The 25,707-nt window shown below is 38.4% G+C and overlaps 1 protein-coding gene and 1 long non-coding RNA gene across 2 annotated transcripts in view; one reads left to right on the top strand and one right to left on the bottom strand.

The window, feature by feature from the left end:
* The window catches only part of LOC134543079 (neuropeptide CCHamide-1 receptor-like), a 145,767-nt gene that overhangs the window by 29,042 nt on the left and 91,018 nt on the right, over positions 1 to 25,707 (top strand). The window lies entirely within an intron of this gene.
* The window catches only part of LOC134543080 (uncharacterized), a 167,314-nt gene continuing 153,828 nt past the window's right edge, over positions 12,222 to 25,707 (bottom strand). Inside the window, exons 2-3 of the long non-coding RNA XR_010076889.1 lie at positions 21,524 to 21,680; positions 12,222 to 12,465 (exon numbers count right to left, since the gene is read on the bottom strand). This is a non-coding gene — a long non-coding RNA (uncharacterized LOC134543080). The remainder of the gene's footprint in view (positions 12,466 to 21,523; positions 21,681 to 25,707) is intronic.

Raw genomic sequence — 25,707 nt, forward strand, 5'->3', positions numbered from 1 at the left:
AATAAATCTATGAACGCCGGCTGCACGCACGAAAAAGTGTCCCGTAACGCACATTGTCCCGTTACGCTGCATCCCGTTACGCGCATTGTTCCGTTACGCCCATTGTTCCGTTACGCTGTGTTCCGTTACGCTGTCGGCGAGTGCAGTAATAATAGGTTATGTTACTATTGACTAAAAAATTATGCTGATTCATATAACTGATGATAGATATTTGATTACAGTTTATTTTTATGAAAACTTGTTCATTATTATATTTAAAATTATAGCTAAACGCCAGTTTTTAAAATTTATTACAAGTCATCTACACGTGAACTGTTTCGTCGACTGTTTATAAAGTGAAGTGAAAAGTTAATGTGTTTTTCATTACTTATTACAACAATTTCGGCAATAAAGGTTAATAATTATTCTTGCATTTTAAAAATCTGATTACTAGTATAATTTCAAGTATTTATTCTTTTATTATTACAATTAAAATGGTTCCATTTTATTCATAAAAGTATGCAATCATTACATCTATGTTTTGTTATGACGTTTTCACGTTAAACTATCGTCCGTAAACCGACTTTACAGGCAACAAATTTTTTTCTCTTTATTTTCTGTTCTTGTTGCAATTTTCTCGCCGTTGTTACCCCACGGTATCCGTCTGTGCTGTAACAATTTTTTTTTTACTATTTAATTCAACGGAATTTTCTGTGCTATGCTTTTATTTTATTTTTATCTCGGGTGATTTTGGCTTATTTTCTATGAGTTTGCATATTAAACATTTTTGTTCAGTTATTGAGGTTTTTGATGGCATACAGTGTAACCAGCAGTGGCGTATTAAAAAAAATTAATTTAATCTCTTCTCTATTGCGGGAATCATTCAAAGAACGTCTAAATTGCAATGTATTTTATAGTCATAGCTATGCCTTATTGTCTAGCCGACCAGGCAAGAAGCACGATCCTCACTGTGTTCTTATTACAACATGCACTCTATCCCGTCATGAAACTAGGCGCTTCTCCCAATGTCGGCGCCTAAAGAGCTGTCTGAATGTTTTTGAAAATGTTCAGTGTTACTACTTTTAGAAGCAGTTAAATATTTGCACATTCCCAGCCAAGAATCGGGTATGGGAAAAATGGCACCAAGCCAGCTTTATTTTAATTTCCATTCTGGACCTTGTTTGTAGTATCGTTGCAGTGGTTTCCACAAAGAAGGGGGAGGGGGTGATACATCACCCCCCCCCTCCAATATATCCCCCTTCCCCCTTGATGTTATGATCAAATTTGTGATATTGCGATCGTTGAAGCCGGCATGTTGTTTTTGGTGATGCAGAGTGAGTTGCCACGGAGTCTGGAACAGCAAGCAACACAGAAAGCGACTCATGTTGAGATTGATAACGTATCAGAACAAACCTCTTGTTTGTTGACGTTAATTTTTTTTTAATGAATAAAAACTAATTTGTTTTTAAATTCCTTCCTCTCTGGAAAAATTTCCATATCTGCCACTCCGAGCCTGCACCAAATGATTTCATTCGTTGACAAAACATTATTTTTTTTTTTCATGTGGTCATGAATAACCCTACCAACTTATTGAAAACAATAAAAAAAAATAAAATCACGCATGCTATACATTTTGGGGGAAATTAGTTTGCACGGTAATACACTTTGGTATTGAAAATGTTTAGTTTGCTTCGTCAATATCGCTCAGTAGTGTTTGTAAGTATTTTCCAACGTATAGATGAGCCTGACGGTGCTCTGTAAGTAGTGCGGCCACACAGTACCCATGGACGCTGAATTCACTGCCCGTGTGTTTGATGTCACGTCTACGAGCCACTTGCTGTCTGCCGTGATCTGCTGAAGAAGCCAGTTTCGCCCTGGGAATGGGCCAATGAGATCTCAGCTGCTGGGTTTCAGAAGGTCCTTGATTCGCCGGTAAATACCAGAACTATTATGAAATAAATATCTTTTGACCCCAAGTGTTTATAAATCTCCATTGTCTTTTGAATATCTCTTGTCGCAAACAAAAAATAACACGTTGAAATTTATCATCAACTATAGGTAACAGAAGTAAGGCGGTTTTTTTTTTTTTTTTTTTTTTTTTTTTTTTTTTTTTAAGAAAATTTCAAAAAACGCCCAAGATGGATATGTATGACCTTTATTGCTTCCTAAGTTTGTTATTTAATTGTGTGAAGTGGCGTTCGCCTCCCCTTTCCCAGAAACCTAAGATATTCTAAAAATTATCTGACATTCTCACCAGAAAAAGGAAAGGAAACGAAAGAAAAATAGCAAAGAGGTTGTATCCCCCATCTTATATTATAATTCTGCGTACGCTATTGGTTGTGTAGATTTTTATTTGCGCGTGAGGTATTGGCTTGGGTTCATTCTTATTCATCCATGTTCAGCACTTGAATTCAGAGTAACATGAAATAGGACTTTATTGGTGTGCAATCTTTCGTTCGTATTTTGTAAGAGGGCGTTAAATACACCGCTACTAAAAAAAAAAATTGACACTTATCGCCAACAGCACGAGCGAACATACATCCCAATATTTACGTTAACTGTTAGCGTCGCTGTGCTGATGAAAGAGGCCTTGTCATTCGTGGTAAGGCTACAAGAAAGTGTACACTTTTGGCATTAGGTTAGGTTGGCTACTTTTCAAACTGATTTTGGGTGATTCTGTACGGTATTTTAGAGCCTAATACACTGATGTAAATGACATAGTATTTGTTAACATCGTGTATGCAATACTGGAGGCCATTGTTTACTTTGAAACATATCCATACGTGTTTTAAAGAAGTCTTGATGCAGAATGCGTTTGATGTCCTTCAAACGATTGTTGGACATGGGAGTAGCATAAGGCTGGATTATTTGGTGGGAAGGAGGGATACTGCTGAAAATAACTTTTTTTCATAAGGTCATGTGAGTGGTTCTTACGACCGCCATATTGGGAAAATGAAATGGCCGGTTGTTGCTTGCAGTTTCTTTGCCCTCACGTTTGCTCCAGCTAGTTTCTTATAATATCTTTGTTACAGATTTTTTCCCCCAAAAATTATAACTTCGAAATGATTTTTAGAAACAGCTAGACTCGGCTGAGTGACTTCAGTAGGGTATGCTATACCGTACAGACAGAGAATATATTTTTTTTCTGTCAGTGTACGAACTTCGCACGGATACGTGACATGTCTACCCTCGTTGACAGATAGGTAGTACTACAGTCAAATACACTAGAGACTAAAACTGTACAGCTCCAAGAATTTTGAGTGAAAAAAAATCCTGGCGTTTTTGTTACGTCAGTCCGATATATGGCAGACGGTATACCGAGTGTGAACAATGCTTCTGTTTAACACACGTGATACCAACATTATGACAACAGAATAAGTTTCATTTCTCTGAAGAAAAAAAACTTTTTTAAATCATTATACATATCTGTGAGAGTTATAAACCCACAGTACTTAAAGTTTTTTTTATAAAAAGGGGGTTGTCTGTAAAGTAGGTTTACGGACGATAATTTTACGTGATAACGATATAAGAAAACATTGATGAAAAATTGCATTCTTATTCATTTTTAAATATTATTTACAGTTTTTGCAAATTTAATTTAAATATTTTGTTTAAATATAATCACGAACAATTAGTTAAAAAGCCGGCCTTAACCTGCTTGATATTATAGAAGATTTTCTCGCACGGTGGTTGGCCGGTTCTTGCACGCTCGGCTCAGGCGGAACGTGACAATTTTTCGTGCGTGCAGCCGGCGTTCATCGATTTATAAGACGTTATCACGTCAAAAAGTAATTAATGGTGGTCACTAGATAATATTATACGTAATTTGAAAATGTATATGTAAAATATGTGTTGGTTACACCTCTCGCCTGTGTTGAAAGTTTAGGGCTGTTCCGTTTCAGTCTCCAGTGTGTTTGCTGCAGTGCTACCCACACGCCAGGTGTACAAACCCTTCCGTGCGGCCCACGTGATTCTGGGCGGCGGCGGCTGTGGGCTTCACTTCTCAATTATCTGCGTTGACAACTTGGACAGGCTAATAGCTCTCGCTTCCTGCGCGCCGCAGCTGTCAAGCTCTGCCGTGAGCGACAGGGCGCGTTCCTATCTCTCGCCCTCCACACCCAAACGGGAAGCCTTCTTTTCACAGACGAGAGAGCCAAACACCCCATCGTGCATCTTCGGTTTTTTTTTTTTTGTTCATTGTAAATAAATATGGTGGTGTTGATAAAAGGAAAGACCATAAATAAGGCAACGGTATTTATTTGTACGCCACCATATTTTTCGTTTGCCGTGTGTTTGTGAATGTTTAATTTGTACAACTCATAATAACTAATGGTCAATTAGGTTAGGTTAGCTACATTATAAATACTTTAAAACATTGTGGACGGTTGATTTGGTTATGATAGCTACATTAAAGATACTGTGAAATCACGTAAACGGTTTCCTAGCCCTGGATAGCTACATATTAAAAAGTTATTTGCTAAGTAACCATAGAATGATTTTACAGTAGTTTTTATGCAGCTATACTTACCTAATATAACCAACCATCCACAATGTTTTAAAGTATTTATAATGTAGCTAACATATCCATATGACCGCAAAATTTAATGCCACACCGGTTTATACAATGAGATAGAACGGCTTATGACGTATGAGTAAGCTACATCCCAAATGAACACGTCTGTTGTGGTACGGAAAAAAAAGCGAGCAAGAACTTCGGGAACTTGGGGTGTAGCTCTCTCGTCTGTGAAATGAAGGCTTCCCACCCAGAACAACTCTTCTTTCGGTCACGTAGAGACACCATCTGTCGCCACGCGGTTCACAACCGGAAACAACGCTTCCCTCCCTGCAAACCCCTTCAAACCGGTTTCGAACATTTTCAACTACGTTTTTTTTTCATCGCGAGTATTTCACCTGCATTTCCGATGACCAAGAATAAATAATATCTTGCTGGCGTGAGTATCGTGTTTTACGGTTGAGCTCAAATGCGTTCCAATTTTGCTGACACGGAAAAATCACCAGAAACGCGCTTACATGTTTATGTTGAGTTACACAGATATCTAAAATAAAAATAAAAATTATGTGTTTCTGAATTGGTTATTTTGAATCAAAATGCTCGATGCATCAAAACAAATAGATGAGCTGCGTTTACCCGTATCTATGGAATCTGATTCGAATTTTCAGTTATACAACCTAGCTATGTAAAGTTGTTTGTTAAGTTCGGAGAGATTGAAATTTAAAAAAAAAAAACAATTCTCGGCAAAGATGCTTGCGTGGTTTTCTTTTCTTTTCAAATTGCAATATTTTGATTTGGATTAGGTTTGTGATTGAATGATAATGAAGATATAAATATTCTACACCAAAATTAAAACGTTTGTAACTAACCGTTGAAAATAGAGGTTAAACGCAACAACCACACGCTGTTGGCTGACGTATGTACAGCAAGGGATCATCGATTAAATAAAGTGTATGCCTAGTTAATGTTAAACGTCTTAAGAGAACATGTACTGGGAAAATAAATATGCTATACATGTCACATAATTTAATGTTAAGAAATTTCGATAGGCCATTTAATAACAAGTCGGATGTAAAACCCAAAATTTAATTATTATTTTTTAGAGTAATAACAATTTTTTCTGAAGATTTCAATTCCCCAACCTGCATCAAATTATTACATACGTTGACAAAACAATTTTTTTTTCACGCAGTCATGAATAACCCTACTAACTTATTGAAAACAATCTATATATATAAAAATGAAACCCGTTTTCCTTGGTCACGGCATCACGCGTGAACGGCTGGACCGATTTCACTGATTTTTTTTTTTTGTTGTGTTTGCTATGGTCAGAGAAGGTTCTTATGAAAGAAAAAATTAAGAAAATTGTGCGGAAAATTAGAAAATTTAAGAATAATGAATTCCTATTTCCCTTGGTCACGCCATCACGCGTAAATGACTGAACCGATTTCACTAATTCTTTTTTGTTGTGTTTTTTATTGTCACGAGAAGGTTCTTATGAAAGAAAAAATTAAGAAAATTGTGCGGAAAATTAGAAAATTTAAGAATAATGAATTCCTATTTCCCTTGGTCACGCCATCACGCGTAAATGACTGAACCGATTTCACTAATTCTTTTTTTGTTGTGTTTGTTATTGTCACGAGAATGTTCTTATGAAAGAAAAAATTTAACGGAAAATTAGAAAATTTAAGAATACTGAACCACCATATATAAAATTATTTCCAAACTAACCCAACACTTTGTACAATATAAATATTTTTAAAGTAACCTTATGACATTCAGCTTTAAGCGTTTACAGTTTCCAGTGCGGCTTGCATTTGCAATGTCAATAAATAAATCGCAAGGGCAGTCGCTAAGTGTATGTGGCATCAACCTAGAAAATCCATGTTTTTCACATGGCCAATTATATGTCGCCTGTTCCCGTGTCGGAAAACCATCAACATTATTTATTTACGCGCCAGAACATAAAACTAAAAATATAGTTTATCAAAAAGCATTAGAGTAGAGAGAAGCAGTGAGGGGTACAGAGACTATTAGTTGATTTATAGAGCGCGCGTGGTATTGAGCTCATTGTTTACTTAAAAATGCCAAGTTGTTCAATAGCAATTTGTAAAAATATTAGTGGAATTATTGAATCCTATGGAATAAACACTATTTTGACAATATATATTTTGTTTTTTATTTAATTGAATTAGTAAGGTCCTTTTCAGTTATAGTGATACCAGGGAATTATGGATTCATTTTTATATGGAGGATATTATAGATTCCAGTTCAAATTGAATAGGTACTCATACCTAAGATAGGTCAGGTATACAAAATAAAGTAGTGCATCATTGCTACGCTAAGGCGGTACGAAGTTCGCCGGGTCAGCTAGTTAAAAATAAAATTACGCATGCTATACGTTTTGAGGTAAATTATTTTGCACGACTTATTAGGTAATAATTTTTAATCGAGTAAATTTTACAATTTATTTTCAAAAAACTTGCCAAATTAGCTTTTTACTTTTTGTAGTAAGAATTGAATTGATCATATGAATTTCACATTATACATTTAAAAACAAATTGTATGTAACTCAAAAACTACGATACTTTATATTTTATTTTTGAAGTAAAGCTTTGGACCTGATAAAGAGTTAAATTTTAAGGGCGAACATTGATGAAACGATTCTGACGCGAAAAGGAAAGAGAATAGGTACTTAGCCAAACTATGCTATATATGTTGCTGGGCTTGTTTTGTTTTCTTTATACGATGATTCGTCCCCCACCCAAAACAAAAATAGATCCGAGAAAGACAGATCAACGAAGGAATAAGACAGAGAGTGTGTGCGTGCTCTTGTTTCAGAAAACAGATAAAGGTATTCTATACATTCAGCGGTGAATGATTTGAATTTTATATGTATATATATATATACTCAGTGGTGCGCGCGCAGCCAGTACACATAAACACAGGTCGACAAGTAATGCACACGACATATACCAATACATATCTTATTAATACGCGTCTTCAGTCCCTGTACATTAGTGCTGTGCATATGTGAATCGAATGTGTGTATGCAGTAAAAAATGAGTATAAATAATATATTATATTCTCATATAAATATATAGTTTGAATAACGAAGAAAACGGAATCTTTGTAGCGATATAACCTAAAAATTAAGGTACATCATTATTTATTTTTGTAATGCCTACAATTACTATGCAATGCGTATTTTATAGTAATTTAGGAGCTATTTTACTAACGTGATGAAACAATATTGTTGTGTGATAATATTTTTTCGTAAAAATCGCGAAAAAAAATAGTCTCTGATTTTTATCTAACATTAATTTGGATATCCAAAAAAAAAACATTTTGTTTATAGATTTAAGTTTTCGCTTCTGTCGGTAGTCCTCATGACTGCTTTGAAATTTTTTTTTAATGATATTGCTATTTCGTTATCTTGAAATACAATCTCATCGGTTGCCATTTGTTACGTTTCCTGCACTGGGGGAGCAGCAGAGACGCGGCAGTGAAATGTCCTGGGAGATTGGTTTTCGTTTCCGTGCCATTGTAGAAGGTTCTAACCAGCGGGTCGGTAGTAGTTTGCGATGCGCTGCACATCTTCGCTCGCAGCTGTGTTCGGAAGGAGTGGCGCGGGCGCCTCCAGAAGAAGGCTGACGGCCGGTGGTGTAGAGGAGGTGTTCGAGTGGAGGGGGGAAACTGAGGGAATGAATCACCTCCAACCATGCCCGCTGTCAGTCCCTTTATTTCCCCGTCGGTTGGCTGGATCCCGCCGGCCGGCCGAACATAACCTCACTCCTTCTCCCCTCGCGGCCCGACTCTGAGTGACGGGCGGGAAACCTTCTTTTCACAGACGAGAGAGACAAACCCCCGATGGTGCATCTTCGGGGATTTTTTCTTTGTTCATTGTAAATAAATATGGCGGTGTTGATGAAAGGATACCAATGGTCAGTTCGGTTAGGTTAGCTACATTATAAATACTTTAAAACATTGTGAACGGTTGATTTGGTTAGGATAGCTACATTAAAGATACGGAAAAAAAAAAAAGCACGAACTTCGGGTTTTGGCTCTCTCGTCTGTGAAATGAAGGCTTCCCGACTGGGGCGGCCCTCTCTGGCTGGCACAGATGATGGCAGAGCTTTTCAACGCATCAATGTATCGTTCTTTCGACACACCGCCTGATTGATATCGAATGATACAATATTACACACGAAATGCACATTTTTAAACGCTGTTAATTTATAGCGTCGTTGGTTCGCAGGCCGCCGCGAGCTTCATTAAGCGTACGAGACATGCCGAGGCAAAAGGATGGGAAGTTGCTAGATGTATCTGTATGACGGTGGTTTCGTTACCCGACTGAACGCACACACACACACCATCCTCTTGTCATAAAGACGGCGGGTGGGGGAAAGTACTGCTGTTCGCTTATCACTGTCAACCTTACTCCGTCAGACGCTGCCCCCCCCCCCCCCCCCGGTACCTAGTCCTTAGTACTAGAACCGACAGTTTTAGTGTCGCTCGTAACTTCGTAATGACACCGACGCCGTGCTAGACTACTGTTCGTTCAACACTTAAAACACGTTTTCACGTCAAAATAAATGGTATTAAACGGCCGAATGGGGAAAGCGCCAATGTACTTGAATTATTTCCATAGTAAAAAAAAAAAACTCCTTTTAAGAATCGTGGGCAGGTTTTTGAATGAAACGTTTCAACCCCAAGTTAAATAAATGCTTTGGTTGGTGGTCGGTCCAAGGCGGTGGTTTGATAACGTCTTTATGATTAGCCTTCTTTGGGAATGTGTGTGTATAGTTGTGACGTCATGTTACGTGTTTATTAAGTCAGAAAGTGCACGCTGCCTATTTAAATGTTTTGAGAGCATTTGTAAGGCCACGATAATATTACGGACAGGGATTTGCGTTACGGCGTGGTAGTAGAAAATAATCATGGAGGAGAAACTCTAATTGCCGAGACTGATACCTAGTTTTTTTGAAGTAGCTAGATAGTAGATAGTAGCTTTCATAATATAAAACTAACATAGCTGCAGTGATTGTGAGAATAAATGCATAAAATATTATCAGGCAAACAAACCAATGAGATATAATTCACTTTATTTTGGTGGCCACATATCAGAAAATATGTATCACATACTTTTGCATAAATAGCTGGTAAAGTTGCATTTTTGAAGTTTTTGTGCAGTACGAATGAGGAGAATGAAATGGAATATAAAAATGGAATCTTTTAGGTTTAAAAATTCAAATTTACTGGCTGCTAAGAGATATGGTTTAATTTATTACAGAAAAAAATATTTTACCTAGAATGTTTATGATTTTAAAAGGCTAAATAAAAATTAATTATTTTTTTTGAAAGACTATTAAATTATACCACTTAGTAACTAGCATTTCCTTCGAACCCGAACATTTTCAGCTGTTTATTTCGTTTGGTTACAGATTCAACTTTGCCAGCTAATTATGCCAAAAGGAACTTTGTCAGCTAATTATGCCAAAAGGATGCGATATATATATATATTTTTTTCATTTTGTTGAAGTTCGGCCGATCAAAAAGTGAACAAGTTTAACCGCGTTAAACGGACGGGACATACGCCCTTAAAACACATTAGCTGTCAGCCTAAGCGGCTCGCCAACCTGAGCACTCATACAGCGCAGATCTTCAGAAGAAACCTAGCGATTTGGAATCTGCTCAAGACATCCGAGTGTCTGTTTACGAAACGCATTTAATAATACGCTGAGGGTGGCTGAGTATATTTTTTTCCGTATTTAATTTTTAAACTGTATTTTTTTTTTTTGGAAGAGTAAAAATGTGCAGAAACGCGTGTTGTCAGAATAATCTGTAGATATGAAACGCCTGGTGAAGATTCTTAAAAGTGTACCCAAGGAACTTTCATTGCACCTTTATCGTCATTTCTCCGCCGTATAATGTTATGGTTACCTCTCAAATTTCATGATTGCCCTATGCACGACGAGAAAATTTCCTTGCACTTAACCGCGCTAGAAGCTCCAGAGAGCGACTCACTTAACCGTCTCGCCTCACTAACATAGATACACCCCTGACTAGGCTTGTGGTACAGAGAATGGTCAATTCATGTTTTTGGAGACCTTTGGAAAAAAAAAAGGGTAGAATATATTATTGCCCAGATGAACTGTTTGTACTACGTACTTATTTGCTTGATGTAAGCTTTTGGACATACGCCATTGATAAGCACACGCATGTCTGTAGAAGAAAATAACTGTTTTGGAAAACTATTGTGTTTGTTTCGTCTTTTCGTTTTGTCGAGTTTTTTGTCTCGTTTCAACTGTTGTGCTGAATTTTTTTGGGTTCAATATTTTTTTGTACTGTCATCATTTGCGGTTTTTTTCATTCTGTTAGTCCATTTTTCTTTGTTTTTCTTTGTTTGTTGACCATATTCCTATCATGGAATATTATGTGGTGTTTATATCCTGTTGACAACAGCAATTTTTTGCTTAATTTGTGATTTTGTCTTTTGGGTTTTTTGTAGTTTTCTCATACAGACATACATGTGCTTAGCAATGGAGTATGTCCAAAAGCTTACATCAAATCATGCTCTCCCATTGCACAAGTCTTTCAAAGATAGTACTTAATTGCATTGCTGACGGTCCGTCACTCGAGCCATTTGTCAGCAACACACTGACAGCTGACAAGGCCACGACAACAATAACACTGGTACGACGTCTGTTAACGTGCGGTACAAACATATTAAGACCAATATTTTTATATGAAATGTCCACCCGGGAATCACAGCCTGGCTCACTTCGTGAACACATATTGGCATTCAAGAACCCCGACAACTTTTTTGGCTGAAACCCCACGAAAAAAAAAAATCCAAGTACTTCAGCTGCGATAAATTTCAATTTCAACGGCGTTGTAATAAAAAAAAAGCAAGTTAAAATAAGTTGCTGGTAATATGATTGCATCCCAGAAGAGAATTATCACTGCGTGGCTTTGGACTTTTTTTTTTCAGCTCGCCGATATTGTGAATCATGGCAGATGCTTGCCTTTTGGTTGGTATGAATATAAATCATTTTATGGCGTGTTTCCAGCATAAAAAAAGACGTAATTGACGAAGTAAAACCGAAGAATGGAACATAGTTCGACAACGAAGTGTTAGAGGGAGGAGGAAATCTATAATATAATTTATTTCCGTTTCTGTGCCCCATAGTCGCAAATTAGCGAGTGACATTTGACTTGCATTGAGGTGGACCTGGGTTTAAATCCCGTTTTGATTTAATTAATTGTCACTGCTTTTCAAAATAACTTAAGTAAAATTCTGGTATTTTAACTCCTGAATTTTCCTTGCCAAGTATGTGCCCGACCCGTGAGAATATCTGCCCACTGTTTGCGTATTACATATACTTACATAAAGGCGAAGGAAAAATCTTGTTGTGTGTCCCACCCTCGCTGGAATTTCATGGGAACCCACTACATTAAATAGTTTTGAATTTATAGTTTGACAAAAATATAATTGTCGTACATTACATAAAGATATCAACACAGTGAGAAATGCTGTTCCCTGCATCTAGATTTTTGGGACGTTGGGGTGTTTTTTTTTTATAAATTTACGTTCTTTTGTAAGAATTCATCAGTTTTCAACCAACGTTCATCTTGATAGCGGAAGTAAAAAAAAACGCTATGTGAAAATTAATAAACATCACTGGCTTCCAAAAGTTTTATTTAACCACAAACACAGTTAGGCAGGACAAAAATTGAAAATAATCATATTTATTTGTATTTTTAGCATGGTTAAATACTTGAGCCCCCGTCCACGGTGGTAGTCCGGCGAGTGAGTGAGTGAGTGAGTGATGCCGAGTACGGCCACACGGCGCGCTGCCCTCGTCATGCTTGTAGCCGCAGCAGTGGCCTCGTCCGTCGAGCTAGGCCCGGGTGTCGTCACACGGCGACAAGCACGGCTGCGCTGACTCCAGGGTCCCTCTCGCCAGCATCTGCAATGTAGATACCCCCACCGCTGTACCTCCCTCACTCTCTCTACCTCCCTCCCGCCAACTCACCTTCATCTCGTTCTCCCTTATCCTCTCTCTACCTCCCTCCTTTCTCTCTCTACCTCACCTCCTTCTCTATCCACCTTACCTCCTTCTCTCTACTTCAACCCTTTCTATCTCTACCTACCTCAATCTCTCTCTACTTCCCTCTTTCTATCTCTTATCATCCTTCTCCTTCTCCCTCTACTTCCCTCTTCTCTTTACAACTCCCTCTCTACCTTTATTTCTACTTTTCTCTTTACCTTTATCTCTAATGCTTTGCTCCCACACTCTCTCGCCGTCTAAAGCATATACTCGGTGGAATTCTGTGCTTGGAAGTGTGGCCGTAATTTCTCATGCTGATGCGTTCTGCATTCGGGAACAGCCCATTACTTTCGTACGACTTCACTTATCATAAAATAAGTTTATCCTTTTTTTAGTAACGTAATTTTAACCGTCACAAATAATAGTCACGGAATTTATTTTCCAGCAATAAGAACGATTGTCACAATTCCAAATTTCCAACAAGAACATATTGTTTACGTGTGCGTTATTGCTGTAAGACCGAATGTGCTGTTCTAGGCTGGCAGGCTTTACCATACATAACTTGGCAAGATAAAACATACCTCAGGTATTAGACTAACTATTAAAAGTGACGTATCATTGCTTTCTTTGACCGCCACCACATCTCTGATACACCAACGGACGCTGGTATCTGGACATTGGTCTTTTGCTGGACTCTGGTCTCTGGACATTGGTCGTTTGCTGTACACTGGTCACTTGACACTGGTCACTGGATACTGGTCACTGGACACCATTCACTGGTCACTTGAACTGGGCACTGTGCAAACTTAATTGGTCACTGGGCTCTATATGATGGTCACTGGACACCAACATCCACTAGAGGTTTGCTTAGCATGGCAGTGAAAAACATAAAATTTTGACTATATGAGGTATGGAACTCTAAATAAATTATGGAACGTGAACAAAAAAACTTAAAACGTTTGTTTACATACGGAATACAAATCTAAGGTATATTCGTGATATTTTTTAGAATTTATTATTGGCCTATGATAAGCCAAATTAACAAGTTTGTTGTGAAAAATATGTTACACGAGTAATTCTTGATACAATTTTCTGACTTCTCTTTCGATGCCAACCCAATCAGTAGTATAAGAACCAGACATTCGTCTAAGCGCAGCAAGTATGCTTACTCTACCAGCTGTGCCTCCATGGTTCATCTTGCCATCACCCCTGGCAGCTTGCGGTGGTCATGCTGTCTGCTACCCGGGCGACGCAAGCAGGAAACGTGTATGACGTAAACGGTCACCACGAGTTTCGTCGAAATGTTCCTTCCCAGAAGTGCATACTGTTCCTACTCTGTCCAATCCGTCTCACCTCTTGCTTGTCTGATATTCCCACACCCTCCTGCTAAGTACCCTCTTTCCAGCTACAGTCTAAGTAAACAACTCCGTGGACCAATACCTATGTCGATTACAATTAAAATGTACCAGATCAGTGACGGATTTACAAATTTTCAAGGAATAGGCTGTAAAGTTTTTGCCGCTCTTTCCTCTACAATTTTCATGTCCGAGATTATTTTTACAATCCTAAAATTTCGTTGAAATTGCACGTAAGATAATTTTTGGCCGATTACTGGTTAAGGGGCGGCGAACTAGCTGTTTTACTCTAGAATATGAAAGTTTGCTACACGGATTCACGGAACGTACAATAAGGGAAGGGGGAAAGTCATCGGCAAATTTGTTGCAGACTTATATCTGTAAAACATCAGAAAACAGAAAACCGTCATGCAGAAATATTTTTAATTTCTATGAGGTAGCAAAAAAAAATCGGTACCCAAATTTGCCGCCTCAAAAATCTGCTGCCCTAGGCTCAAGCCTACTCAGCCTGCTGGTAAAACCGCCACTGTACTTTCAATACCATGGTCGGCGAGTCAACCTAGGGTTTGGAAATATGCTGCCGGGCGCAGGACTGGATCTCACACTCCGGGCTGGCTGGTTACAGGAGAAGCGACACTGGCCACCTTTTATATTTTAGCGAAACTTTCGTAAATTGCATCTCGCTAGTTGAAAAGAGATTGATTGGTCCCAGCGCAGAACACGATCGCAACGCACCGGAGCAGACTCTTTCAAACTCGCGCCTGTGGAAAGTGGCGAGCGGTTTCATCCGGAGACCGTCGTCGAAAGAGGAAATGTTTTTATCACGCCGCGCGCCCCGGTACGCTATCAGTACTCGCGCGTAGTACCCGCTGGGGAGGGGGGGGGAGGGAGGGTGTGAAAACACACGAGTGACGCACGACCAAGAGACGAATGTGGATTCCGCGCGAGGCTTTAATTTCCCCCGGAACGCACGACGCTACGCCAGGCGTGCCAACCGCGGGGGGTTTAATTTCCTCGGCGTTTGTTCCCGTCATGCCCCTCCCCTCCCCCTATCTATTCACACACACCCCCCCCCTGTTTTTTTTCTTTAGCGAGGCGCCATGAAATGCACCATTCAGCTCATCAACGGTATGTTTAAAACATACTTTGTTCCAGCAGTTGCCACACTGGCATGTTAAAACCACGATTATTTCAGATGTGCTAAACCTAACTCTGCTACTAGCTGCCGCGTCATTTCACTTCTGGCTTTGAATATATATACTGTATAGAAGTCGCGAGTGGATAGGATTTACTCTACGTTTTTCAAAAGCGTATGATGAGCAGCTTGGGAACTTCACCGCTGCAGTGCGCTGCCGTAACACCCTGTATCGTCTTAGTTGTTATTTACACGTTAGAGCGCAGCTCTGTCGCCCGCTGTCATTCCCGCACCCCCCACCCATCATTCACTGCAGCTCAAGTTCGTTCAACGGGAGGGGGAAGGGGTGTTTGAAGAGTTCGACACTTGTCCGGCAGGGACCACCACAAGTCGATGCCCTAGAGATGGTGGCGATTGCGGCGGTGAATTAACCAACTACCTCAAAACCGTATTAGAAATTTTAACCTGGGCTGGCGACTTCTATACAGTATATATATTCAAAGCTTCTGGTAATGTTTGTTCTGTCCTTTCCCGGTATGGCTCAGGCATTAAGGGGCCCGCCTACCTAGGCACACATACGGTGTGCAGAGCTTCAGGAAAAACAACGCGATTTCAAAACTATTCAAGATATCCGAGTGGGGCCTATTTACGAATAGCATTTAAGAGTTCGGTGAGGACCGAAAAGTACTTTTAATTACGGATTAAGTTTTTAAACTATATTTTTAGAAGCGTTAAAATGCCTAAAACGCGTGTTTTCAGAGTAATTTTTAGGCATAAAACAATCAGTACAGATTCTTGAAAGCACTTAAGGGGCTTGCATAACACCTTTATCTTCATTTCTCCTCCATATAATGTTACGGTCACCACTCAAATTTCACAGTTATCCTGTGACGACGAGACGAATGCGCGCCAGTTTAGAGCCTTGCGCTTAGAGGCTATACCGCGCTAGAAGCACCAGCGAGCGTCGCGCTTATCACCCCGCCTCACTAACACACATACACCCCTGACGAGGCGGCCCCCTTAAGGGGCCCGCCTACCTGGTCACACACACGGTGTGCTGAGCTTCAGGAAAAACAACGCGATTTCAAAACTACTCAAGATATCCGAGTGGGGTATGTTTACGAAAAGCATTGAAGAGTTCGCTGAGGCCCGAAAAGTACTTTTAATTTTGGATCATGTTTTTAAACTGTATTTCTAGAAGAGTTAAAATGGCTGAAACGCATGTTTTCAGAGTAATTTTTAGGTGTAAAACAAGTGGTACAGATTCTTGAAAGCACTCAAGGGGCTTGCATTACACCTTTATCTTCATTTCCCCGTAATATAAAAATACGGTCACCGCACAAATTTTACAGTTATCAATTGACGACGAGAAGACTGCGCGCCAAATGAAAAAAAGGTGTAATGCAAGTCCCTTAAGTTCTTTCAAGAATCTATACCAGTTGTTTCACGCCTAAAAATTACTCTGAAAACACGCGTTTTAGCCATTTTAACTCTTCTAAAAACACAGTTTAAAAACTTACTCCAAAATCAAAAATACTTTTCGGGCCTTAGTGAACTCTTAAATGCTTTTCGTAAGCAGACCCCACTCGGATATCTTGAATAGTTCTGAAATTGCGTTGTTTTCCCTGAAGCTCTGCGCACCGTGTGTGTGCCCGGGTAGGCGGCGGCCTTAAGGCGTTAAGGACGACTGTCGACAAGGCTCTCAACAAGCTTGCAGAGCTTTCCACGGCAACGCGCCTTTATGGAAATTCCGAGTGGAGACTATTTAAGTCGACGATGCAACCACAAATCTAAAGGTTCAGTGAAAACCGATTTGCCACTTTGAATAGTGAACCAAAATATTGACACTATAAAAAGTTGTTAATTATTTTTTTAAACATTGTCGCTTATAATAATGTGATGCACGAACCGTATTTGTAATTTAAAATGTTAACAAATTTTAGAGATCACTAGTTGTTTTTAAATAAAATAAACAAAAGAAAATGTCTGAACGCGGTCAATTTAACTTCACGTACTGCTACTACAGCATGTCGGTGACGCGAAATCACAAGATTTTACCCATGTACACAGGCCGCTGCGATTCGCCAGTCTGGCGCAACACGTCACTAGCATGTCGGTGACGCGAACCCATAAGTTTTGCCCCTACCAAAAAGTGCTCAACGCGGCTAAATAAGTTTTCACTTCAAAAAATGGGTTGTCTGTAAAGTCGGTTTACGGACGATAGTTTAACGTGACTACTTCATAATAAAACATTGATGAAATTATTGCATAATTTTATGAATAGAATTAAGTCATTTTTATTTTAATGATAAAAGAATAAATACTTGAAATTATACTAGTAATCAGATTTTTAAAATGCAAGAATAATTAACCTTTATTGCCGAAATTGTTGTTGTAATAAGCAATGAAAACCACATTAACTTTTCACTTCACTTTATAAACAGTCGAGTGAAAGAGAGATAGATGCGGCGCAAGCGTACAATGAGCGTAACGGGACACAGCGTAACGAAACAATGTGCGTAACGGGACACAGCGTAACGGAACAATGTGTGTAACGGGACACAGCGTAACGGAACAATGTGTGTAACGGGATACTTTTTCGTGCGTGCAGCCGGCGTTCATTGATTTATTAGACGTTGTCACGTCAAAATGACTGGGCGATCTTGCATGCGGACTCTTGAAGCCACAACCACGTGAAGTGAGATGGCTCGTGACCACGGAGTCAGGACCTGTCAGGAGACGACATGCTGGCGCATGGGTGAAGTGTCTGACTTTCGCCTCGCCATCACCATCATTCCACGCCTCAAAACATTTCGGAAATGGAGCTCGATAAAAAAATTACTTTGCTAACAAGTCGTTTAAAATACGAAAGTAAACTTTTCACACAATTTCTTAGCAAACAATTCGTCTCTTTCTTCTGTTTCAAACATGTATGGCGTTTTAACGAAACACGTTCAGAAACATTATCGTGTGCTAACCGTCTTTGTTTGCATGGATGTAGAATACAATTGTCTTTTTTTTGTGTGAATATTAGATAAAATATCTAAAAATCTGATCAGGATTATCCGGAGAACCGGATAAACGAGGGCAGGATAAACGAGGTTTCGCTTTGTTAATTTCACCTAGGCCAAAACGTTAACACGTGGATACCATTTTTTTTCTTATATTGAGGTATTAAAAATTTATTTATTTCGTTACAATTCAAAATATCGATACATTGAATTCGTTTCCATTCAAATCGTTTTATTTCATTAATGTTGGTTTATTTCGATTCCATTTCACGTGGTTTCACTAAATTTCATTTTGTCTCTTCATTTGGCTACATTTCTGTTAATTTATATTGTTAACAATCATTTAGTTTTGATACGTTAGTTTTCAATTCATTTCGTTACATTTGGTTGTATTTCATTTCCATTTGTTTCGTTTCAGATTATTTCGATTGTTTCACTTAGAAATGTAGGGTAAGGTATCGTTCTAATATATTTCAAGGGAAACCTTCATTTCACATACGAGAGAGCCACACCCGAAGTTCCCCGAAGTTCATGCTAGCTTTTTTTTTTTCTCGTTCTCTCTCATTGTATAAACCGGTGTGGCATTAAATTTTGCGGTCTATTAGGATAGTTTAGCTACATTATAAATACTTTAAAAACATTGTGGTTGGTTGGTTGGTTGGTTATATTAGGTAAGTATAGCTACATTAAAATTACTGTAAAATCATTTTATGGTTGCTTAGCAAATAACTTTTTAATATGTATCTATCCAGGGCTAGGAAACTGTTTACATGATTTCACAGTATCTTTAATGTAGCTATCCTAACCAAATCAACCGTCCACAATGTTTTAAAGTATTTATAAAGTAGCTAACCTAACCTAATTAATTGACCATTCCATTAGTTATCATGAGTTACAATGAACAAAAAAAAAAAAAAAAACCGAAGATGCACGATTGGACGGTTGGCTCTCTCGTCTGTGAAAAGAAGGCCTCTTATATTTCAATCTTTTCTCTTGATTTATTTCGTTAAAATTCAATCATTTATTCGCGTTGCGACCTCGTGTGTGCGTGTGTGTGTGGGTGCGTGTGCGTGTGTGTGTGTGTCTGCACGCAGCATGTAGCGGGAGTCCGGGAACTGATGGCCGTCAAATGGGGTCGGAGCGGCTCTCAGCCAGTAAGGACCACTCACCTCCTCTGCAGGCGTTCAGAGGCTTCTTTATGGTCGCGCGCGTGTTTATGTGTCCGCGCATTCGCTTCCTGAATGTTTATCGTCGCGCCCGACAGAACATCCAGGTGGGAAGAAGCATTGCTCATAACTAACACGTCCAGCAAACCAAGTGAGAGCGCCTTTTTTTTTTTTGACGTCATAATGTCTTATAAATCGATGAACGCCGGCTGCACGCACGAAAAATTGTCACGTTCCGCCTGAGCCGAGCGTGCAAGAACCGGCCAACCCACCGTGCGAGAAAATCTTCTATAATATCAAACAGGTTAAGGCGGGCCTTTTTTTTTTTTAACTAATTGTTCGTGATTATATTTAAATAAATTATTTAAATTAAATTTGCAAAAAACTGTAAATAATAGTTGAAAATTAAAAAGTATGCAATTTTTCATCAATAATTTCTTATGAAGTTATCACGTAAAATTATCGTCCGTAAACCGACCTTACAGGCGACCAATTTTTTTTTTCTCAAAACTACGTCGTTACTTCGTTTCAATAAACATCAAACTGCAAGGGAAATGTTGTTGTTTTTCCTGCTCACAGAGAATTTACGGAACTTGTTCCTCAATTTCAGCTGATTTTTTTTTTTTGCAACATCTGAGCTCTTGTATCATCAGCGGAAATAAATATTTGTGACGTGTAAAGGAGAGGCGTTATAGTGTACTTTCAGCCTCCGTCATATTGATATTAAAAAATGATAAACACGAGGAGCTAATAAATATTTATCTGCTGTGCGCCGAATGAAGAAGGATTGCGTGCGCGCGCCCGAATTTATTTTCTTTCCGCATCGCCGCCGCCGAACTGTGATTTCAAATAAACACACATCAAATAAAGTATTTTTACAAATTTTGACTTATTTATCCCACGATACTGGATTCCAACTGTTGATGAACTCGAGAATTTACTTTCCATATATATATATATATATATATATATATATATATATATATATATATATATATATATTACCTACTAGATGTAACCGGCCATGCGTTGCTATGGATCAGTTTGGTTAAAATTTTGGGGGGGGGGGGGGAAGGAAAGAGAAAGCAAATATTTTTAATATGTTTTGCTTTCACAATGTTTGTAGATGTACGATTTTTTTTTGTTGTTGTTCCTTTGTATGTGCAAATATAGATATTGTCTGGTTTTCCGACTCTTGAACAGGCAACTTATAAGGGACGTTCCGAAAGTGAAGCTTTCGTCGTTTTTTTTTTTTTTTGACGTAATAACGTTGATAACGCGATGAACGCCGGCTGCACGCACGAAAAATCATCACTCATTGTCACGTTCCGCCTGAGCCGAGGGTGCAAGAACCGGCCAACCACCGTGCAATAAAATCTTCTATAATATTAATCAGGTTAAGGCGGGCTTTTTAAAAGTAGCAATAAAAAAATTGATTTATTTGTCCAATTTCGTCATTTCAAATCAACCAATTATTGACATTGATTTGGTTTCAGTTTATTTCTATAACTAATTAATTGTTCGTGATTATAGTTAAACAAATGCATTTAAATTAAATTTGCAAAATCTGTAAATAATATTTGAAAATTAAAAAAGTATGCAAATTTTCATCAATGTTTTCTTATGACGTTATCACGTAAAATTATCGTCCGTAAACCGACTTTACAGACAACCACCTTTTTTTTTTATTAATTCCTTTGTATGTGCAGATATAGATATTGGTTTGCCGACTCTTGAACACGCAACTTACGAGGGGACGATCCGAAAGTGAAGATTCGTAATTTTTTTTTTGAAAGAGCAGATGGCACACACTGGCCACGAGAACCCATGGCTGGTTCAGCGACTGAAGGAGTCAGCGGAGGAGGAACGGCGCATGCGCAGAGTGCCGGAGAAGAGCGAGCGGCAGCCGGAGGTCATACGTAAATTATTTTTTGTAAATTATTATTATTATTTTATTGTAAATTATTTGGTATTCAGACCTGTACGATCAGGCGTGTAAAACCGCTGCTTTTTATTTTTGAAAATAAATGTATCGCAGTCGGAATCCAAGAACAAGTCATTGTAAGTTGTTTGTACAACCTGTAGGGCCTAACGTAGCGCGAATTGCTCTCATAATATTCTCCGCTAATGTTTGTTTCACTCTGCTTGTTTGCGTGGGTGTGGACAGCGCGTTTGATTGGTCGATTTTTTTTTTGTGAGATTACAGCTGGTCTACGCCCAATATTCGAGTTGAGGCCCCTCCCTGTGGGGTGGTTTAAAGCCTCGGTTATCCTAGTACAGATCAAGATGGCGGACAAACGTGTTACTGACCACGTGGTCGCCGATGGAGGTGCGAGCTGACGTCCCCGCACTCACGGTGCGTCACTTGCGAGACAATGCAGTGGTGGAGCGGGCGGTGCGACAGTTCCTCGCATCCCATCAGGGCACAGAGTTTCACCAGAGCCGGTCTCTTCAAACTGACTGCACGCTACGACAAATGAAACACACAACTTAGAACACAACTTAGAACAGTCATAACTTAGAAACCTCGATAAAATATCCACGTAACTTAGAACTGTCATGAATTAGAACGATCACAACTTAGAAACACGTAACTTAGAAACACGCAACGCAGAACCACACAACTTAGAAACGTCGTAACGCAGAAAGTCATAACTTAGAACTATCACAACTTAGAAACACAACTTAGAACTGTTATAACTTAGAAACTCGCAATTCCGAACCACGTAACTTAGAACTATCATAACTTAGAAACACACAACTTAGAACAGGCATAACTTAGAAGATTGTATCTTGTGTGTTTCTAAGTTGTGACGGCACCCCGACTGGCGGCTGGGGCGAGTGTATTGGACAGTCGTGCGAGGGCAGGAGGCTCGGAGAGTTCTCTTTGAAGTGCGGCAGCAAGACCCCCCCCCCCCCCCCCGGGAGTCTACTCGCCGGCAAGACTACTCACGGAGCCTGCTTTCCTTTTCCTTTGTGGTGTCGCGCTGCTCCCTCGAAGAATATCCCACACCAGGAGGTTGGGAGGCGCCCGTTGAACATGGCGACTACAACAAACACTTTAATCTGTGCCTATAACCGATGATTTAAGCAGCTAGAAATCAAGCGACTAGAAAAGATGAATATAATATAATATGAAAATATAAAAAGGCATAACTACAAAAAAGCAAATCTGCCCAAAATACCATTGGGCATACAAACACACACACACACACACACACACACACACACATATATATATATACATATATATATATATATATATATATATAACATAAAATTACGAATGTTTTTTTAATGTATAAACTTCAAAGATATAAGCATATTAAAAAACCAAGATTTTCGAAAAGGCATAAGTACAAAATTTAAATATAATCAAAATATTCCCAGTGACAAAAACTTAAATTTCCAAAAAGTGAAAAATTGTCATTTAGGGTACTGATAGTTTATGGGCTATTTCTTTAAATTTAAGACAATAGCTCTTTTGCATTTGATGTTCTTTCACAAATATTTTCAACGGATATTATACTTAGTAAATATCTGTGACAGAACAAATGCAAGAAAACTAGTTTTAAAATTATAGTCCTTAGCAAATAGTTATGACAAGAAAATTAAAAAAAAAAAAACACATGAAGTGTGAAACTCAGCTTGAAGTAAACGTACAAGCTAATTAGATTTATTGTGGTGTCTGGGATCGAACTCTGAAACTTACAACTTCAGTCATAGCCTTCTTTGTTATTTCCTAAGATATCATTTTCCTTTTTTTATTTTACTTAACTTATTATATGGTAATAACCAACAGTTCCGATTATCAAATATTAATATACAATTTTTATATAACTATTACATTTCCATAGCCCTAAATAGTTATGTCGGTTATAATGTAGGATACACCATGACCCGTACATTCAAAGTTTAAGTAATCAACGTATTAATAAGATATCAATAGTCCAATTCAGTCGACGAATAGATTTAATGGGTTAACGTGTAAATGTGCCATTTAATACACGGAAATGAATATTTTTGGATATTCATCCGAAAGCTGATACTAGTTAAAGGTAAAATTTAATATTAGATACGGTGTTTCTGAGGTTCTACTCCGTTGAAGGTATGAAGAGGTAACAGTTCACGCGCTGAAGTGCGTATTACCAAGCCATTGGTCCTCTCTTACCACCATCGCGTCTTTGAGAGTTACCGAGTTGAGAAGATAACAACTACGTGAAGATACGAGACCTGGTGTAAGCAAGGTGGCGTGGGTGTGAACAACCAGGATACACAGTGGTCTCCAGCAGCTAGAAGTGTTTGTGAGATACACACAGAGAGTGTGAGAGAGAGAAGGAAGGAGAAGGTAGAGAGAGAAGGAAGGAGAAGGTAGAGAGAGAAGAAGAACAAGAGTCGGCGGACAAGCAACAAGTTAACGTCGTAAAAAATTGGTTGTCTGTAAAGTCGGTTACGGACGATAGTTTAACGTGACAACGTCATAACAAAACATTGATGAAATGATTGCATACTTTTATGAATAAATTTGAATCATTTTAATTTTAATAATAAAAGAATAAATACTTGAAATTATACTCGCAATCAGATTTTTAAAATGCAAGAATAATTAACCTTTATTGCCAAAATGGTTGTTGTAATAAGCAATGAAAACCACATTAAATTTTCACTTCACTTTATAAACAGTCGACGAAACAGTTCACGTGTAGATGACTTGAAATTAATTTTAAAAACTGGCGTTTGGTTATAAAGTTTAAATATAATTATGAACAAGTTTTCATATAAATAAACTGTAATCAAATATCTATCATCAATTATATGAATCACCATAATTTTTTAGTCAATTGTAACATAACCTATTATTACTGCACTCGCCGACAACGTAACAGAACACAGCGTAACGGAACAATGGGCGTAACGGGACACAGCGTAACGGAATAATGTGCGTGACGGGACACTTTTTCGTGCGTGCAGCCGGCGTTCATAGATTTATTAGACGTTGTCACGTCAAAAACAAAAACAAAAAAAATATTAGTTTTACTCATTATGATCAATAAATGAAATAAACATTCCTTTACTTACCTACCAGTTTATGTATGGTCAATATGATATTAAAATGGAACACATGGGCTACGTAAATTTATGATGAAGTACCTACATGGTAACTTAGTGTGGGGTATTACCAGCTTTATATTTTAATATTAAATTTGTATATATTTCTGTAGTATAGATTCTTGTATGTTAATAAAAAAAAGCTAAAGCAGTGGTAGCTCAAAATTTGAATTATACCTAACGCAAAACATGTAAATGACAATAATTTAACTGAAAAATTAATTGGCGGTTCGTGTAACACACACACACACCTATACACACACACACCTACACACCAACACACACACACACGCACACACGCATATATATATATATATATATATATATTCGACCGAAAAACTTTGGCTTCACGTTTATCACAAAATATGTTGAAAACATATACGTATATATGACGTATGGTGTAAAGTTTTTCCCAAGGCTGCCTTGGTGCCTTAAAACCTCCCAGATCTTCGGATATTTGCGGTGAACATTTTCGACGGTGTAGGGAAGTGTCTCGCAAACAGATCAAGCTCAAGCGGCCCTCCACTTGTTCACATCTAAGAGTGCGACCACCAGAGCTGAGGAGCACCACAGAACAAGGAGGGAGATAAACAAGTGCGACTCTTAGGGCGCGGTTACACGGGAGTCTGAACTACTTCAGGTGAACATGTTCAGCTGTTGAGTGCGGTTACACACAGTCTGAACATGTTTCGTTCGAGGCCATTTCCCATTTAACTTAAACAGGTTGGCAAAGTAGTTCAGATCGACATATCTTCTACATTAGCCTCTGATTGGCTGTTTAGAATATAAAAAGTCTTTTGCAGAAATTCAAGATGGAAAGTGTTTCTGGCACAAGTTCGAGTAATATTTTACCGAATGCAACAAAAAAAAAATCAACAGATAATTATATATATATTTTTTAATTGATCCAGACCTTAATTTTCTTAAAACTGAGATAGGTACTCTCGCTCAAAAAATAATAATAAATTAGTTTAAAAATTTTACTGTGCATGTTGTTTGAATTCCCGATTTGTAAAAAAAAATATTGAGCAATATGAAAACACATTCCATTTCTGCTGATAATGCTGTATAAACAAGTGAGAAAATCCGCGTTTTCTGGATACGATTACAAAATAGAGATCAACAACACAGTCATTCGTTGACAGTAGACAATCGGTTTTAGAGCTAAACACACTTTTCAGCAACTACCGTGTAACCGTACACTTTCGCGTTTGTAAACGTGTTTACTTAAACATGTTCACCTGAAGTAGTTCAGGGTCCCGTGTAACCGCACCCTTACAGTGGAAACTGAAACCATGTGTCGCTATCTGTTGGGCGGGCCCATAACTACCAGCAAATATAAAATCGGAATAGTTAATACGATTTTTTTTGGTTATATTAAGTTA

The sequence above is a fragment of the Bacillus rossius genome (assembly GCF_032445375.1).
Source record: "Bacillus rossius redtenbacheri isolate Brsri chromosome 9 unlocalized genomic scaffold, Brsri_v3 Brsri_v3_scf9_2, whole genome shotgun sequence".
Taxonomy (NCBI): Eukaryota; Metazoa; Arthropoda; class Insecta; order Phasmatodea; family Bacillidae; genus Bacillus; species Bacillus rossius.